The 20,000-nt window shown below is 41.7% G+C and overlaps 1 protein-coding gene across 1 annotated transcript in view; it reads right to left on the bottom strand.

Annotated features, from left to right (window-relative positions):
- Positions 1-20,000, bottom strand: part of vegfaa (vascular endothelial growth factor Aa) — a 95,128-nt gene that overhangs the window by 12,107 nt on the left and 63,021 nt on the right. The gene's annotated exons all lie outside the window — the stretch shown is intronic.

Genomic DNA, 20,000 nt, shown 5'->3' with positions numbered 1-20,000 from the left:
AGGGGGTGGGACAGGGGGGAGGGGGGTGGGGTTAGTGGGGGTGAAATCCGCTTTACATTTACATCCAAATGATCTCTAAACATCATTCACTCATAATAATAATAATAATAATAATAATAATCATCATCATCATCTCCAGGTCAATACCAGATCCCCCCCCCCCCCCACACACACACACGTAAAGTACCAATATGATGAAATGATTGTTTTTAAGCTTTAATTGAGTGTGTCAGGTGTTAGTAAAGGTGTGTGTGTGTGGGTGTGTGTGCTGATGTACTATGTACACCACATCATGGTGTTGCTCTCTAGAGAACTAACGATGAATGCTAATCCTCCTCCCGTGACATTGAGCGCTTTCTGATTAGCGCCATGCTAACGGCTGACTGTCAGAATGTTTGAGGTCACAGCGGGCCGAACCCAGAGTTCTGACTGAACCTGAATCAGACCGAAGAGGAGACAGGATCTGATTCAGGGTTCTCTGGGAAATGTCACTAATTCCACTTCAGCATGGAGTCTAGACTCAGACCAGCCGGTATTACACACGTGTCTCCCAGAAACCACATGACCTCACACACACCCACACACACACATACACACACTTTCCATTCAGCAGGCATGTAGTGTTTGCTGCATCAGCATCAGTTACACACGGAGTCACAGAGAGACGTATCGGAGCTGCAGACCTCGAGACAGCTGATAAACACAATCACCTCCTTCTCCAGCCTCTACTACACTATCTATCACCTTGCCTTGTGTGTGTGTGTGTGTGTGTGTGTTTTGTCTTGATGTTTCCATGTGACCCAGAGACAAGGATAATTCACTTTACATCTTCTCTCTCAACATGACCTCATGAAGAACTTAGAGTTTGTAGAAGTGAAACAGCACAAAAAAAAAACATCCTGGGAAAGTGTGTGTGTGTGTGTGTGTGTGTGTGTGTGTGTGTGTGTGTGTGTGTGATAGGTTGTATGTTCTTAGACAAAACAGCAGGATAGTAAAGGATAAGAGTGGATTAGTGAAGAATACATTCTTATTGGATATGTGCTCCAGGTTCTCCAGGTTGGTTCTCAATGGGATTGAGTTCTGACCTTTGACTTGTACACTATAGATCATTTAGCTTCCTGATTAGATGCTTTGACCCTGAGTAAATGCCTCCTGACAGATGACATTTCTCATGGTTCTCTTCTTAGTGTCATTTGACTGCAGCTGTGGTCAGGGCTTTCCATGTTCTCTTGGAAACTCTTTTTGTGACCTTTGTGTACATGAGGTTTAAGGACCACATGTCTCAGTTCTTGTTGTCCCATGCTGAATGTTTAATCTCTTGGGGTTCTGGTCGTAAGAATTCATGGAAAATGCATGAAACCTCATCATGAAATCACGCCATAATCTTACTGAAGCATGGTCTCTTGTAAGGTTCTCTTCCAGTTATTGCCTCTTATAGGTTTGACTAGACTTCCATGAGATTCTCCTTGTGAAGCCCCGCCCCTCAAGCAGTGCTCAGGTACACCTCTGTCTCCTGATCAGTGCTCACTGTGATGTCCAAACGCTTAAACAACTCTGTACACCCCACGCCCCAGTCAGAACATTCTGTCCTCTCCTCTTTAACTTTACTCTTCCTTCATCATGTACACATCCCTCCTGCTTTTCATTTCAGATTGTTTCTCTTTAACGAGGGTTTTTATTTAGGAAGTAGTAGCTGCTTTATTTCACAGCTAAAGACTGACTTTAACTCAGCCGTGCCCTGGTTAACCCTTCACAGGATGCTCACCGAAACATTTACAAATGTAAAATTTCAAGATTTTTAAATTTTTTTTTTAACTTTTGCTTCTTTTTAATTTACGTGGCAAATCAGGGTCAGTGAAGTGTAGTTACCACATGTGGTTTATCACCTGTCTAATCCTTTCACGCATGAATTCCGACACCCTAATTCAGGGTTTTTTCCTGTTTAAAGCATGCAAAAAATGGAGATTGTGAACTTATTTTAAAACTTTTTCAGAGAGTTATTCATCCTCTCTAATGGACCACATTTACTTAAGAATTCAACTTTAATGAAAATGTATTAGCGACTAAACAAAAGAAATGTGTAAAAGTATGACAATATATTGAGTTTTAACAAATATTTTAACATAACCAACAATGTGGATGCGTGTAGCCTATATAGTAGCAAAGTCCATTTCCAGGCTTTTATATTAAACTTAATAATTGGGCCTCAGGAGACTCTACACAGGTGTACGTGGTCTTTGCTTACATGCAGCAATTGATTTAGATTTTTTATGGTCTACTGCTGAATGGAAGATTTATAGATTCTATAGTGTATTTAACATTCACTCTAAGAGAGGTGAGTATAGGAGAGTGGGTGTTTAGAGAGTAGAGGGGAGACAGAGCTGTTAGGGAGACAACAGGGGGACATTAGAGAGAGCTGATGGATAGAAGGACAGCATGAAAAGTAGGATGTGGGTTTGTGTTGCTTTTAACCACCTGCACTTACGACTGCTGCTCACTAGACTGAAACATATGGAGTGATGAAAACTTCAAAAGCATTATTATTATTATTATTATTATTATTATTATTTTCATATATTTGTTTTCATTTCTATGATGTTTATTTTGAGTTGCAGCGTCACTGTGAGAACAGAACGTTCTCATGTGTGTACTTTTGTATTCTCTTTGTGTACTTTTGCAGGCCACTGTGTGTGTGTGTGTGTGTGTTTGTGGGACTCAATAATAGAAACATGACTACAAGTAAGTTTAACTTCAACACTCTCAGGCTTTTGTTTCCATAATTAGTATTAGTATTAGTTCCATAATTAAAAAGTTTCATAATTAAAAAAGTAATAAATAAATCTGTAATAAATAAAAATGTGTGTTTCTAAATACAGTGTGTCTTAACATAATTACGCAGCACACACATAAAGTTACTGAGCTACAGCTGAGGCAGCAACTCCACTGGAGTGTGAGAGGGAGTGAAAAGGAAATTTGTGATTTGTCCAAAGCTGGCATGAGAGGATTGTGGGTGAGAGGATGGACCAGTCTCATGATGGAAAGCTCCTGGAATATCGGCTGTATTTCTTGTCCTTGTTTAAAAAGTCTTAACGACATGATAAGAAACAGGAGGAAATGAATCCCAGGAGGTTTTAACACTAGACCCCAGCGAGATCACGCTCCAAAACGCTCCCAAACCTAACCATAGAAGGTGCATGCGATAAACACACAGCTGATAATATAATTATAAACAGTAAATAATATTAAATCGAAGGGGTTACGTAGACACATAAGACCCAGAGTTACTGGAGATATAGAAGAACCATGCAGGAACACAAAGTCATGAAGACACTTGGATGTCACACCAGATTCACTTGGGTCCTGAGATGGGCTTATGTTCATGACCTTCGACCCTTATGGTCAAACAGCCAGGGTCTTAATCCTTAAAGGTTCTTCAGAGGATAATAACTCCCGTCACACAGTCTCTCTGAAAATATTCAGCTTTCTAAGATAATTAGAGCTTCACAATTAATCACATGAAGAATCAAACCAATGCTTTATCTGGTATTGTAAGGATTTATTTTGTGATGATCTTATGTGTGCGTGTGTGTGTGTGTGTGTGTGTACTTAATTCGTACAGTAAACATCACTAAAGTACTGAAACAGACCTGAAGACATAAGAGTGGAATCAAACCAAGGGGAAGTTGGTGAGCTGGTTTCCATCTGTTGCTACTTTGGAGTACATTTCCGAAAGGAACGTTTCCAGCAATGAAAATGTGACATAATGACATCAAGCACACACACACACACACACACACACACACAGTAATGAGATGACGTGTATATGTTGGCAAACAGGAGGATTTTAAGGAAGAGTTTAATATCAGACTCAGCACTCAGACTCCTGTCGCTCATCAAGTTTAATGAAAGAAAAACACATAATGTGCTGTGTAAGATTCTCCCACACACACACACACACACACACACACACACACACACCTAAATCCTACTCTGCATTACAGAATTCTCTACTGACACTTGTTTATTTTTAATTGCATTTATGTACCTTGATTGTGTTATTGCTTTTATTTGACAGTTCCATCAACCAAAAACACCATTTATTATAACCAGATTATGATTAGTTTCTTTATTTAACCAGTTATTTGGCTCCGCCCACACATTGCAGACTTGCAGAACTGGATACTGACAGTTAGCGAGCGAGAGTTAGTGTAATGAACAGGAGGTGAGAGTGGTGTTAAACTCTTGGTGCTTCTCTGTAGGTCAGGAGAATAAACCATGGAGGTGGTGGACAGTCCTGAGAAACTCACCAGATTTACTGTATATTTACACTTATTACACTTTAGAGTATCAGCTCCGTTAACTTCAGGGTTCTGGGGTCGAATCCCAAATAGTGTTAAATGGAAAGCTAGTGCACTATGTAGGGTGTACAATCCCCCTTGTTTTAAGTAGTGCCCTTGATCAGGGGTTAGAAAGGGATTTGGGATTTGAGAAGTGCTTCTGTGACTGGGTGTGAATGTGGGTTTAGTCAGACAGCTGCTCTCTCCTCAGTACTGCGGACCGTACAGACCTACTCTCACCCACGCTGAGACACATGCACAGGGGCGGACTGGGACCAAAAAGTTTCCCTGGACTTCCTGTCCCACAGCAGCACCACGTCATAATACATTGGCTCATTATTGTAGAGATACATTTTTAACACCAGTTACTAGTATAAAAATATAACACAATAAATCAATTATATTTAAACATATTATTTGAAGTATCACTGAACATATATGGGGTCATATTAGTAAAACAAAGAAAAAAAGAAAAAGGACATCAAGACAAAGGACATGTACGGGCATGTTATTCCACAAGTTCTGACGCGTATCTTTTCTATTGAACTTACTCACGACTCGGACGTCCATAAATTCTTTGTCTTTTCGTTTATTTTTTTTAACGTCAAACGTTCAAAACTTTTAAAAAATTTTTTATACAGTTTTCTTGCATAAATCCACTATGGTTAAAACAACTTATTTGCTGTATCTTTTACGTTTTTTTGATTACGGTCAAAACTTGTGTTCTCCACAACTTCCGTATCCTAACAACTTCTACCATGCGTAATAGACATGCAACTACGCAATTATGGAATGATGTCACAGGACAACTTACGATTATCATAAATGAATGCTTAACTAATAAACTTCAAATAAACACAACAACAGAATCCTAAAAAATGAAATATGGCTCTTACACGACATTTAAAACTATAAAGACAATATTTTAAAAAGAATGGCATTTTAGCCAAGCAGCAGCATTATCTCACACTGGTAAACTAGTTACTTATTTTAATTATTATGGTAGTCAATATTAATTAATAATAAATTATTATATATTTTAAATAAGACTGAGAAATGTTATGTTAAATTAATATTGACTACCATAATAATTACTAGCACAAGTTAATGCTGCTACTGATTTTATTCCAGCTTACCTGTTCAGTTTGATTGCCATTCCTTTCACTTGGCTCTGGTAGATCAGGGGAGAGGTGTTGGTCATCATCAGCAGGCACTTGTTCATCATCACTGACCTGCTGCACTTACAGTTTACACATAATAATTTACATAATTCATTCCAGAAGTGGGCTCGTATTCCAAAACACTTGTAAACCAAATTTCATTTTCCCATAAGAAATGAGGGAAACTTAAATTATTTATTCTACAGCCCCAAAAAATAAATACCTAAAAATAATTAATACAAAATATTAAGTAAAAATAAATCAAATTAACCTGCACTTTACCTTTCAAAAAAGTAAAAAATAAATCCCGGCAGATAAGCGTTTCCCTTCGTGCACGCAGGTGCTGTGTGTGTGTGTGTGTGTATGAGGCTAGAGTAAGTGGATACTCTTGCTTTCAGCCCCTCCTGACTCCTCCTCCTCATCTTACACATTAAAACTTACACATTACACATTAACAGAAAGACTGTTGTTCTGTTCTAAATTATTAAAGCTTCTCCGCTTTATTTTAATGTTGCTCGCGACAGCGTAACAGCTCGTTAATCCATGCTCGTGTAATGATGAGATGGACAAACTGGTCAATGCCTCTGTTCTTTTATTTTCTGCTTGTCAGGTTATAGTACAAACTTTCGGGTGGATCCTGCACTTAAATCCAACTAAAAACTACTGAAGAACAAAACTCAGGCTCAATATCCTAACTTAGATCTCGCCTTCGCGTTCACACACACTGGACTGCATTACCCACAATGCATCTCCCGCACTGGACTACACTTCCGTAAACAGCGGTCATAAATCAAAGTCTCTCTCCTGCTACACTGTTTTATTTGAAATTAGCAATAAACATCGCTAATGACACTCGTGTGAGTGCAAACTAACAGAATCACTGCTGTAAAGTAAAACAAACAAACAAATGACCCAGCACCTCACCTCTGAAAAGATTAGCGACAGAGTTTCTTCAGAGAGCAGAGTGTGTCTCTTGCCTTATTTTCTGTGCGCGTGTGTGTGGTGGCAAATGGGGGTTTCGCACACACACACACACACACACACACACACACACACACACACACTGCGATGAGGAAGAAAATCTTTTGCTTTACTCACGCGCACACACGTGTGTTATAATAAACAATACACGCGCTGCACACACGCGCCTCCGAACACAAAATAAAATATGTTTTACACACACACGGGGTCACAGTGTTATAGTTAACAGTACACGCGTTCATGGATGTTGATTATACCAGTAATAGACGAGCACTAAGACCCAGAGGGGGAGACGATTCCGCAGCCCAAAAGAGAGAAAAACTGGCTCAGTTGTGATCACGTGACGCTCGGAGTCAAGAAGCGCAGGCGTGAAACATGATACTCAGTGCTCGTAAACCAAGACAATGCTCGTTTTCCAAGTCAAAATTTATTAAAAATCTTTGTTGGTCTTGCGGAACAAGTAAACTGTGTTACTCGTAATCATAGGTTTCACTGTATTTACGTACTGACTGGGCCGGTCCACATTGTCCAGCGACCCACCGGGAAAACTCCCAGTGCTCCAGATGGCCACCCCGCCACTGCACACGCACACACACACACACACACACACACACAAACATGCACACACGCACACACACACACACACACACACATCTCATTAGTAATACCTGGCTGGTGTGGAAGTGTGTGTGTGCATGTGTGTGTGTGTGTGTGTATTTGTGTATGTGTGTGTGTGTGTGTGTGTGTGCGTGTGTGTGTGTGTGTGTGTGTATTTGTGTGTGTGTCTGTTTGTGTGAGTGTGTTAGTGTGTGTTTGTGGATTAAAGGTCAGCGTCGTGAGGAATTCAGTGTGTGCTTTGGGTCAGAGTTCAGTGTTAATGCAGGAAAAATACACTTCTTTTCTTCTTTCATCCGACTCAAACACCATCACTACATCATACACACTCCACCCTTAAAGTACAGGCCACACACCCCTATCTGAGTCATGATGTCCTTCATTCATGTTAAAAGGCACACTCACACACACACACACATGCATACCAACACACACACACAAACACACACATGCATTTCTGTGTGTTATTAGAACTCATGCTGAGAGAATTACTCTTATGTTTCCTTGTTTCAGGGTTTTAAGAGCCATGTATATTTATATGTACAGTATATTTACCACTTTTAAATCTTACAATAAAAAAAATCTTTTGCTAGATGTCTATCTTCACAAGTGTGTCCCTGCTGAGGTGCTGGAGGTGATGGTGCTGAGGGAACGACTCCCTGAGACATGATGATGAAGAAACCCCGAGGGGAACCAGACTCAGAGGGGAAACATCCTGGTGCTTACTGTTCTCTAAAAAAAATCTTTTTAATTGAAGCATCAACTATTAAACTCTTTTACACAGAACACGTAGACCTTAAAGATACTGAAACAATAAGGTGGAAAGTAAATAAAAAAATTATAACCAGAAAATCAGTCAACATTTTTAACATTTGAACATTACTGGCTAGGAAAATGATCATTTTGTGCATTTGGTGTAAGATCTAATGTTAGCCCCACTTTCTGGTCCACAGTTTTGCTTAAACTTACCTTAGAGTGGGACAAACACTAACCATGATATATTTATTAATATTTGAGAGTCTTCTCCTCCTCCTCCTCCATCATCATCATCACCATAAATGACATCATCACCCTAATTGCCACACAGTCCCCCAGCTGGATTCGGGGTTTTTGGTGGAACTTGTTGCAGCCTGATAATTTTCTACACTAAGGATTTAAACCACATCTGCTCCTGTAACACACAGTGTCACTGCTGTTCTCTGCTCTTTAGGGAATCTGCAAATCTGTTTAAAAGTTCTGACTCCATAGCCATGTTTACATGATCTTTACTGTCATCATCATCATCATCATCATCATCTTGTAAACCTGTTAGCATAAATGTGCGAGCTCAGTATCTGAGATGCAGCTGGACATCCTAAAAACATCAGTAAAGTCCACCTTCACACATCTTCTCCATTACATCAAACAGTAAAATCACATCTTATCTCATTTAAACTTTAAAATATTAAAGTTCACCTTCCTGGGCATTTAATTTTGAGCTCCTAGCACATGCTGCATGTCTCCTGCCTCATTTTAATGTTTATGCTCCTTATATGGTCACCACTTCCTGTTCTCATTCATCCAGATGATTTTTCATGAATCTGTCTTTTGTCGAGTTGCGGATTCCTGCTCCTCTTAAATATCATAAAACACATGGTGAATCTTGTGTATTTGCACAATGATGTTAAAATATCGACATTGTACAATGATATGGAGAGTGGCGTAAGTGCTGATGGAACTCCTGGATGCCAGCAGGCGGGCGGAGAACAGGGAGATGAGTTTCGGGAAGATTCTGACATCATATGTTTTTAACAGTTTGTACAAAAAGGATTTTGGCATTTTTTAATATAACATAATGTACTTCTGAGTGGACTTTAGAGTTATGGTGTGTGTGTGTGTGTGTGTGTATGTGTGTGTGTGTGTGTGTGTGAGAGAGAGAGACTGTGGGTGTAGGTTCATAAGTCCTCTGTGTATAAGCGTGGGTTATTGCGTATGCATATAAATGAATATTAATGAGCCGTCCAATTTCACCCTGTTCTCATGCAACAACTAAGGAACACACACACACACACACACACACACACACACACACACACAGGTCCACCCAAATCCTGTTGCATCAGAACATGTTTATGGTGAGTCCAGGCCAGGAACCAGTCTCTATATTCCAGTAAGTAATGCAGTGGTGGGGACTGATGAGGGGAAGATAGATTTTGTGTTTCAGCAGTTTTACAGTTTTCTACCTAAGAGCAGGGTGGCATGGGGTGGCACCAGCCCTCTCCTAAAATATGGTTGCCCCCCCTCCCCCCAATCCCCCCCCGCTGCCACCCAACATCATTTGGCAAATGTACTGTCAACCTGACAATGCCAAACGTCATTGGCTCAGAGCGCCGTCATTCACTGCTTGATTTGCGTTAGGGGATCAGTTCCACGATTTTCAAAACGGAGGAAACTCACACCACAACTCAACCACAACACGTCACACTGTTTTTGGTGTACAGTCAATTTTTTTTAAATATCATAATAATAATAAAGTTTTTTTATATCACCCTAATAGCATGTCTGTATGGATATTTTTGCATGACTGAGTAAGACTGACAGGCAGACTGCTGAATAGGGATGATTTAACAGCAGTGCTCATCACCACATAAACTGTTAATATATAAATGATACTTTATCTGTTGTTGTTTTTAATAAATAAATGTACAAAAATCTTTCCCCAAAAATACTAAATGATTTTTAGGCTCTTGTGGCAGTGCTACATTTAACCTAATACTACCTGCATTAGGGCCCAGGACATTGCTAAGATTTTGGAAATCATGTCTTATATTTTCTAATATTGCTAATTGAATCTGAGTTGCCATGCACTTCTTTGACCCCCCTCCCCCCCCAGTGCTGCTCCCCTGTGATCCGCCCACTAACTAAATCCTAGAATCGCCCCTCAGTGCTGATCTAAACCTTGACCCTCACCTGATCCCTAATTATTGGAGGAGATTTACAGAGACCAGTGACCAGTTACAGAGACTTTGCTGTAACCCTGTTCCCTGAAAAGGCGGGAATGAGATGCTGCGTGAAAACGCTATGGGAACATCTTTTCGTGTTGCCGGTTGTGGAGCATGTGTGTATCAAACACGCCAAATTTTAGCATATATAACCTCGGTCAGGTGATGTCACCTTATGAGACGCACCTGCAGGTTATAAATAGGAGTAAACCAGAAACATTCCTCGGACGAATTTTGTCTGAACGGATGTCCGGTCACGTAGGCAGTGCGGAATTGGAGCACAGCATCTCGTTCCCGCCTTTTCAGGGAACAGGGTTACAGCAAAGTAATCCGAGATGTTCTCTTTCAAAAGCTACACTCGATGCTGCATGAAAACGCTATGGGAACGAGAATACCAACGCTGCCGCATTGCTTGTCTGGACCCCAAGGTTGTGTACCATGTGCGCACAAAGGCCGAGGAGGTCTTAGAACTATATTTGGGATATAGTGAGGACTCATGAGCCGGAGTAGCAGACTATAAACATCCAGACTATAAAATCTAACAAATGTGTGCGGAGAGGACAACCTGCCACATCACACACTTGCTGCAGGAAAATACCTCTTGCCAGCGCAATATATGAAGCGATCCCCCTGGTTGAATGAACCCTAATTCCTAGAGGCGAAGTGAGCCCATGCATCTCATAGGAGAGGGCAATAGCATCTCTCACCCAGTGTGACAAGGTCAGTGTAGTGGCAGCCGCCCCCCAGTTGCAACCCCATAACATATGAAAAGCTGCTCTGACTTACGCCACTGGCTGGTGTGGTGGACGTAAATCTAAAGAGCACATACTGGACACAGTAAGTGAAGTCTTTTCTGCTCCGAAGCTGTAAAAGGCGGAGGACAAAAAGCTTTAAGAACAACAGGGTGCACCGTTAAGAATGGAACTTTCGGAAGATAGTTCGGTGAGGATGCAAAATGGCCTTGACTAGCCCAGGGGCAAAGAGAAGGTGTGCAGATCTCCAATCCTCTTAAGAGAGGTAATGGCCATAAGAAAAACCATCTTAAGGGTCAGAAACCTAACAGGCCCTGACTCTAGTGGTTCGAAAGGGGTATCAATTAGACCTTCGAGCACGATAGATAAATCCCACGAAAGGGCCGTGGCTCTAGTGGGTGGCCTCAACCGTTTCGCTCCACGAATGAAACGGGCAACTAAAGGGTGTTTTTCCACAGTAACCCCATCAGTCAGAACGTGACAGGCTGAACTAGCAGCTACTTACGTTCTGAGAGTACTAGGGCACAAGCCCGAGGACAACTTTGCCTGCAGAAACTCCAGCACTAAAACAATTCGGCAGTGGACTGGGTCTACCTGCTTCGTCATGCACCAACTTTTAAATACATTGCATTTGAGAGCATAAGCTCTACTAGTGGAGGGAGCCCGAGCACTTAGAATAGTCTCAATTACGCTGGCTGGAAAACCAGCTTGACTTAGTTGGTCCCATTCAGGGGCCAAACGTGAAGGTTCCAAAGCTCGGGCCGGGGATAAAATATTGTTCCCTGCGCCTGAGACAGAAGATCCCTCCTCACTGGAATCACCATGTGTCATGCACACTCAGTCCGCGACTGGCACTAGGACCCGGAAGTAATGCGGTCGCGAACCAGGAAGTATAAAAAAAGGTAAACAAACCACTACACTCCGCTCAGTCATTTGAGTTCGCCCATGTCTCCTCGGACCGTTTCGCCGAACCGTGAGAACTCACCGTCTTGGGTTTACTTTCAGATTGAGTGTGTGTTTATAGGACGTGGGTTAGATTTGTGTCTCTCCCTTGCTCCCTATTCGTGAGAGTCCTTAGATCAAATCGCGTGATTATCCTGCCTATTCGTGTCACTCCGCGTTTGGATTTACCATTCACGCTACAAAGGGTTAACCGCTAAAGCTACGTCTTCTGGTCTCCTCGGGTTAGTTCCTGACACCATGGTGAGCCGTCAAGGAGAGATACTGGATCCGAGAACCACACTTCGGTCGGCCAACAGGGCGTTATTAATAAGAGGCGCAAACGCTGTTGATGGACCCTCGCCAAGACTCCCAGGAGCAGAGCTATCAGGAAAAACGCATAAAGGCGTAACCTGAGCCACGTACAGCCCAAGGCATCCGGAAATGGAAGAATCAGAGAGTAGTAAAGGGGACATTTGCTGTTTTTGCGAGGCAAAAAGGTCCACCTCTGCTATTGAAATCTCTCCCAGATTGACTGACTACTTTGGGGTGGGGTTTTCCTTTCCCGTGTGTCAGAGCTTGACTGGACAGTACAACTGCTCCCACATTCATATGTCCCGGAATGTAAATCGCCCTGAGGGACAGGAACCTGGTGCGCTAGCTTATTTAGTGGCGCGAGCACAGTCCGCCCTGGCGAATAATATATGAGACTGCCGTAGTGTTGTCCATCCGCACTAGGACATGGTAGCCCCTCAACTGCTGAGGGAAGTGCTTTAGGGCCAAAAATAGAGCCATTATTTTGAGGCAATTGATGTGCCACGCGAGAAGATGGCCTCTCCAGCTCCCTTGGGCTGGATGGTCATCTAAGACCGCACCTCAGCCCATGAGGAAAGCGCCTGTCGTTAGCATCTGCAAAGACAAGACAAACTTAGAGTGGGACCCAAAGTCAGAAACTGGGGTCTGAACCACATAGGAAGGGTACGAAGCCCCTGGTGCGTAACCCTTATTGGGGATTGGCACTCGAGTGAAATCCCCTGGTACTTAGCCACAACTGAAATGCTTTCATGTGCAGAAGGCCCAAAGGTGTCACCGTAGATACAGCTGCCATGAGAGTTAAGATCTCTGAAAGTGATGAACAGTCACTTTCTGGTCTAGCTTGATTTCCTTGAGGGTGTTGAGAATGGATTCAACACGAGCGGGAGACAGCTGTGCCCGCTTACAATCGAATCACATGTGACACTCAAATATGTTGTCCTCTGAACAGGAAAGAGCACGCTTTTCGTGGTGTTGGGTCTCAATCCTAAGAAACAAAGATAAGCTAGGGCGACATCCATGCATTTTGTGAGAGCTAGACCAAATGGAAGGACCCGATACTGGTAAGCTTCGCTCCTGAAAGCGAACCTCAGGAACCTCCTGTGTTGTGGCAACATTTCTATATGAAAGTATGCGTCCTTTAGATCGATTGTCACAAATCAATCGTTTGGAAGGATTTGAGAGCAATCACTTTGACAGTCAACATTTGAAACTGTATTTATTTATTTTTAGATAGCGGTACAGCCCGCAAAAAAAAATAAAATTGGACGCAGCCCCCCGTTCCTCTTGGGAACAAAGAAATACCGTTTTATAATACATTTTATAGGTGATTTAACAGTTTTCTTTGCTTTTAATATGCTTTGACTTGTACACACATGCGCACAATGCGGTGAAGACAAAAGATCTGAGGAATGTTTCCGGTTTACTCCTAATTATAACCTGCAGAGGCGTCTCATCAGATGAAATGTAATTAAAGTGACGGCAATTATAATACAGTGGAACCTTGGATTATAATTAATACAAAATATAAGGTAAGAAAAAAACAAATTAACCTGCACTTTACCTTAAAAAAAAGTAAAATTAAATCCCGACAGATAAGTGTTTCCGTCCAGGCGCTGTGTGTGTCTTTATGTGTCAGCCTTTCATTTGAAGCTCATGTAGATAATATCAGCCTTTCATTTAAAGCTTATGTAGATAATATTACCAGGATAGCATTCTTTCACCTCAGAAATATTGCCAGGATAAGAAATTTAGTGTCGCTAAACGATGCAGAAAAACTAGTTCATGCTTTTATCACCTCTAGGTTGGACTATTGTAATGCCTTACTGTCTGGTTGTTCAGCTAGATGCATAAATAAGCTTCAGCTAGTCCAGAATGCAGCAGCGAGAGTCCTCACTAGAACCAGAAGATATGAGCACATCACCCCTTATCTTCACTGCATTGGCTCCCTCTGAAATTTCGCATTGATTTTAAAATACTACTCTTGACATATAAAGCATTAAATGGTCTCGCGCCGCAGTACCTGAGCGAACTGCTAGTGTCTTACGATCCGCCACGCCTACTTCGATCAAAGGATGCAGGCTGCTTGTCAGTACCGCGTATTATGAAAAATACAGCTGGGGGCAGAACTTTCTCTTACAAAGCCCCAAAATTATGGAATAGTCTTCCAAATAGTGTTCGGGACTCAGACACAGTCTCAGTGTTTAAGTCCAGGCTAAAAATCTATTTATTTAATTAAGCATTTTTATAAATAGATTAGCCTTAGGTAAAGGAGCAGATCTGGGGGACTCATGGACGTAGAGTATTATGGTGAACTGGTATGTTTGGATGCTGTCTTCCTCACTCTCATTGATCACTCAGGTTTGTTGACAGTGAGGTGATTGTTTGCTTTACATCTCAGTTCCCCCTCATGTTTGTGTTTCCTTCTGGCTCTCCCTTTTAGTTATGCTGTCATAGTTAGTCCTGCCGGAGTCTCTGCTTGCACTCTACAGTTAATATACATTCACATTATACATTGTGTGACTGTGACCATACCTAACTGCCATCTCTCCTCTTCTTCTCTTTCCCCCCCTCTTTCCCTTTCCTCTCTTCTCCTGTCCCCCCCTTTCACTCCTTCTCTCTCTCTCTGTCGAGCTACACATGTCGTTCCTGAGCTGCCAGTGATCCAGACTCCCTCTGCCCTCCGGACCTGTCTGACCCATCCTGGTGCCCCGCTTCTGGCTGAAGATCTCGTCACATGGATGCCCCGTGTGTCTCTCTGGGATGCGTCTGGTGTCTGGGAATGATTCTCTCTACCTAGAAGATGGTTCTGGCCTTGACTGGTGTTGGCAGCTGTTTCTCTGAGGACTTGACAGTTCGATAGTTCAGGACTGGAACTTCCTACAAGTCTACCTGGGTCTTCAATAACTACCTGGACTCCATATTAACATCAATTAACATCAGCTATTATAGCTGAACTGCCTCCCACCCTACACACTGTATAAATGCAGATCATTTACTGCTTTTTGTTTCACCCAGATGAGGATGGGTTCCCTGTTGAGTCTGGTTCCTCTCAAGGTTTCTTCCTATTACCATCTCAGGGAGGTTTTTCTTGCCACTGTCGCCCTCGGCTTGTTCACCAGGGACAAACTGACCATTTTGATTTATACAAATTCACATTTCATGAATGTGAATACAAACTTAAATAATTCTTTTGATTGTGTAAAGCTGCTTTGCGGCAATGAAAATTGCTAAATTGCTATACAAATAAAAAATGAATTGAATTGAATGTGTGTGTGTGTTTGTGTATGTGTGTGAACTTAAAGTAAGAGGAGAGGAGGAATCAGCCGCTCCCTTCTCCCCCTTCTCATCTTACATAGTAAACCTTTCTCCTCTCTTATTTGAGTTTTACACACACACACACACACACACACACTAATGGAAATATTAGCAAGAAGCATCACTGAAGACACTCGCGTGAGCGACACACTAACGGAATCACTGCTGTAAAGTAAAAATAAAACAAATTAACCTGCACTTTACCTTTAAAAAGAATCGCGACAGAGCAGTGTTTCTGTGTAGAGCAGAGAGTGTGTGAGTGTGTGTGTGTTTGTGTGAAGCCAAGAGGGGGTGGAAGGGGGTGTAAAGGCAAGAGGAGGGGTGTGTGTGTGAAGGGGAACATTATGAAATTGTGTTGCGCACACACACATAACAACACGCTGAAACAGAAATGAAGAAAATGGATCTTTAACCTCTTTAATGAGATTTTCTTTTGGTTTACACGCGTGCATGCACATGTGTTATAAGAAACAGTACACGCGCGCTGTACACACACACATACTGACATGAAATTACACACACATGTGGTCACTGTGTTATAGTAAACAGTAGTTAGTTTTAGGACCCCTGCTGTTATCCATATACATGCTTTCCTTGGGTAACATCATTAAAAGACATGGGATTATTTTCCAATGGTATGCTGATGATACCCAACTATACATTTCAACAAAATCAGACAAAACTAGACTGAACTATTGTAATGCATTTTTAGGGTTGTCCTGCATCCTCAATAAACAAGCTATAGTTAATTGTTACTGCGAAAGTTCCTTGTTTGTTTGTATCAGCATTTAAATTATACTGCCTTTTCCGTTTATACTAAATGACAATATTAACTAGTTTTATGTTCTAATACTACTGGACTTTTGCCTTTTTGTGTTTTTTGTGCTTTCTCGGAGAAAGCGCGTTTCTCCTCATCTAAGAAGAACAAGCGGGAATCCATCACCAAACAATTACAACAGAGGTACGTTATCATGTCTACCATTCAGCTTGTGCAGTGTGTAGAGTGCAGGATGTTTAGACATTCTTCCTCCACCATTAGCGATAACTTTGTTTGTGATAGGTGTGTGTTAGTGAGCACTCTGACGGAGAAGATATCAGCATTTGAGGAGTGCATCCAGACTTTAGAGAGGGTTAGAGAGTGCAGTGATTATTAAGAGCAGTGTTATTCCTATAGCAGAAGGTCTGGGTGCCGCAGGCGGAGATAACCAGCCCCTAACTCTGGCATTAGAGCCCTCACAGCGGGGCGAGTGTGTGACGAAGGCGATGTCTGATGAATTAGTATGCTCTGGTCCTATTCCAAGGCGACGTGGTGACATAGCAGGTTATGGTCGCTGAACCGTGGGATGTCCAGTGTCCATCCCACTCGGGAAGATGCTGCTCTCATTTCCTATAGTATAGCTCATAGTCTCAGAAGAGGCCTAGTTAATCGGTGACAATCCAGAGCCCAGGCCAGGGAGCAGACAGACAGGCTAAACCAACCGTCTGCTAGCTGCATAGAGTCGTCACCCAGGGTTTACTTTATTGAGACTGTGTCTGTTCCCCGAGCTAAGCAAAAATATAGAAAGACTCAGAAAGTCTGTTTTAGTAATTTAATTAATATAGAGACAAAAAAATTAAAACACAATGAACACACAGCCAGCACCTCTGATCTAAGGCTAGGACTGTTAAATATTAGATCTCTCGCATCTAAAACATTATTGTTAAACAACTTAAAAGTTATTGTTAACGAAACTATCACAGACTAGGAGTTTAATGTATATGTTTAACTGAAACCTGGATTAAACAGGACGAGTATGTAGCTCTAAATGAAGCTAGTCCTCCTGGATACAGCTACATACACCAGCCTCGGTTAACTGGTAGAGGAGGAGGCGTCACAGTTATTCACAATAATAATCTGACTATCGTACAAAAACACGGACTCAAATTTTATGTATTTGAAGTTCTTTGTAGTAACATAAAAAGTGTAGCTACAAATATTAAGTCAAGTCAGTCAAATCCCATTAATTATCATTTACAGACCTCCAGGGCCGTACCCTGAGCTTCCTCTCAAATCTTATCATCTCTGTAGACAAAGTGTTATTTGCTGGAGCCTTTAGAGAAGACCATCTGAGAACAGCATTTATGTCCATACTGGACTCAGTAGGAGTAAATCAGTGTGTAATAGGACCCACTCATAAAGCAGGTCACACTTTAGATTTAATATTATTAGGGATGCACCGAATGTTCGGCAACCGAAATTATTCGGCCGAAAATAGCCAAAATCCACTTCTCGAATCCACATTTTTTGCACTATTTAATGCACATTTGTTGTTGTAGACATACAGAGTTAAATTTTTTCAGTGGTCAGTTATAGCCCTAACATAGGCTATTCAAGAAGGGGGGCTTCAAAGATGGCCAAATAAAAATATTTTTTTATTTTACTAATTTATTTATTTTAAGTTATATTGTGCTTTGTTTGTATAATATCTGCTGGAATGTTCAAAAAAATGTTCAGTGTTAAATAAATATTTTGAAATTGTATTTTTGTCATTTGATATATTTTTCTGAAAAGCAACACAAAATAGTAAAAAGCAATTTTTTACTATTTAATAAATAATTAATATAAATTGGCAAAATAATTTTCAGTTCAAGTGTGTTATAGTAATAATGTACGCACAGCACCGCGCTACCACATTAAACGTACGTTCACATCATGGATGGAGAGTATCCTGAACAATAAAAAAGCTCTTAGTGATGGTAGATCATTCATCTCTTCACTCTTATTAAATAACAAAAATATTCAAATTTAAATCAAATTTAAATTTTATTTGTCACATAAACAGTCATACACAGTACGATATGCAGTGTAATGCTTGTGCGACCGCCGGTGACCTTAAAAAGAAAATAAAAACTATATATATAGCTATATTTTATTTGGTGAAAGAAAGAGGGTGTGCAAATATACCGGTTGTTGGTGTTTTATAGTCCATAATTGTCGTTAGTCCCTGCCACAGGCTCCTAGAGTCACTCTGTTAGAGCTGAGACTGTAGTTTCCTCCCATAGCGCTGCTTCATCTCTTTTACCTCCTTCCGGACGTTATATGACGCAGCCTTGTACGGTTCGTGACCTCCCTCTGAACTGGAACTGCCTATTTTAGCCTTTTTAGCGGTATGGTCGGATTTCCCAAACGGTGGACGGGATTGTGCCTTGTAGGCGTGCTTGACTGTAGTGTAGCAGTGGTCTAGTGTCCTTTCGCCCCTGGTGGGGCAGGTGATATGCTGAATAATAAGCGCAGCGTCCCGGTGCTGTGTCTGGTGCTGTGTGAGTGCCTCATGCAGCCTACATAAGGCGGTGTCCATGTCCGCTTGAGGCGGGATATAAAAGGCACTGATTATGACCGATGTAAACTCCCAAGGTAGTTAAAAAGGACGACACATGATGGACAGTAGTTCCAGGTTTGGTGTGCAGGAGCGTGTAAGTGGAACAACGCTCGCGCTGTTGCACCAGCTGCTGTTCACCATTAAACAAACGCCGCGTCCCCTTGACTTTCCCAAGTCCTGTGTCCTGTCCATGCGGTGAATCGAGAAGAACTCAGCCGGCTGGACGGCGTGGTCCGGAATCGCTGGGTTTAGCCATGTCTCGGTGAAGCAGAGGAGGTTGCAGTCCGGAATGTCTCTCTGGAACTTTACTCTGGCCCTGAGGTCATCGAGCTTGTTCCCTAGTAACTGGACGTTGGCGAGCAGGATGCTAGGCAGAGGTGTGCGGTGTGCATGGGCTCTCAGCCTGTTCCTGACGCCGGCTTGTTTCCCTCGGGGCCGCCACTTTGCGTTGTGTCCATTGTTCTCCCTCAGGATCTTACATGGCCAGCTCGGATCTGGAGTTAAAAACACCAAATTGTGAGTACATTGTACACCAGTAGAAACAAGAGTGTCTCTATCATACCTACTGTACTCAATGATGATGATTTGACTGGTTTTAAAACGCTGTAAACTAACTTAAAAATCTAAAACAGAGAAAATGGGGTCGGAGCAGTCGTGACAGCAGCCAACCTCACTGGCGCCATCTTGGAAGATATCCAAGAAATAATCCTAGATTTTTATTTAATACCTTAGCTAAATAACTAGAAACAAAACCACTGCAAAAATCTCTACAAGAACAACATACAATAGTGAAGAATTCATGAACTTTTTCAACAACAAAATCATAAATATTAGGCAAAAAATGTAGGCTTTGAAACCAGACAATTTAAGTTATACAGATAATAAACTAACCATACCACATCAGAACCTAGAAGACTTTACTGCCCTTAAAGAGAGAAAATAATTAACTCCTCACTAAGCAGTGGGTATGTTCCCAAATCCTTTAAATTAGCAGTTATCAAACCAATAATTAAGAAACCTGACCTCGACCCCTGTCAGCTGTCCAGTTACAGGCCAATATCAAACCTCCCCTTTATCTCTAAGATTCTGGAAAAGATAGTAGCGGAGCAGCTATGCTCATATATACATAGAAATGGCATACATGAACTGTATCAGTCAGGATTTAGGCCTCATCACAGCACAGAGACAGCGCTCATTAAAGTAGTAAATGACCTCCTATTGACCGCTAATCAGCGTTGCGTCACTA

Source organism: Clarias gariepinus, chromosome 25, assembly GCF_024256425.1.
Source record: "Clarias gariepinus isolate MV-2021 ecotype Netherlands chromosome 25, CGAR_prim_01v2, whole genome shotgun sequence".
In the NCBI taxonomy this organism is placed as follows: domain Eukaryota; kingdom Metazoa; phylum Chordata; class Actinopteri; order Siluriformes; family Clariidae; genus Clarias; species Clarias gariepinus.
Note: the sequence above shows the minus strand (reverse complement) of the source record. Positions and strands in the feature narration are given on the sequence as shown.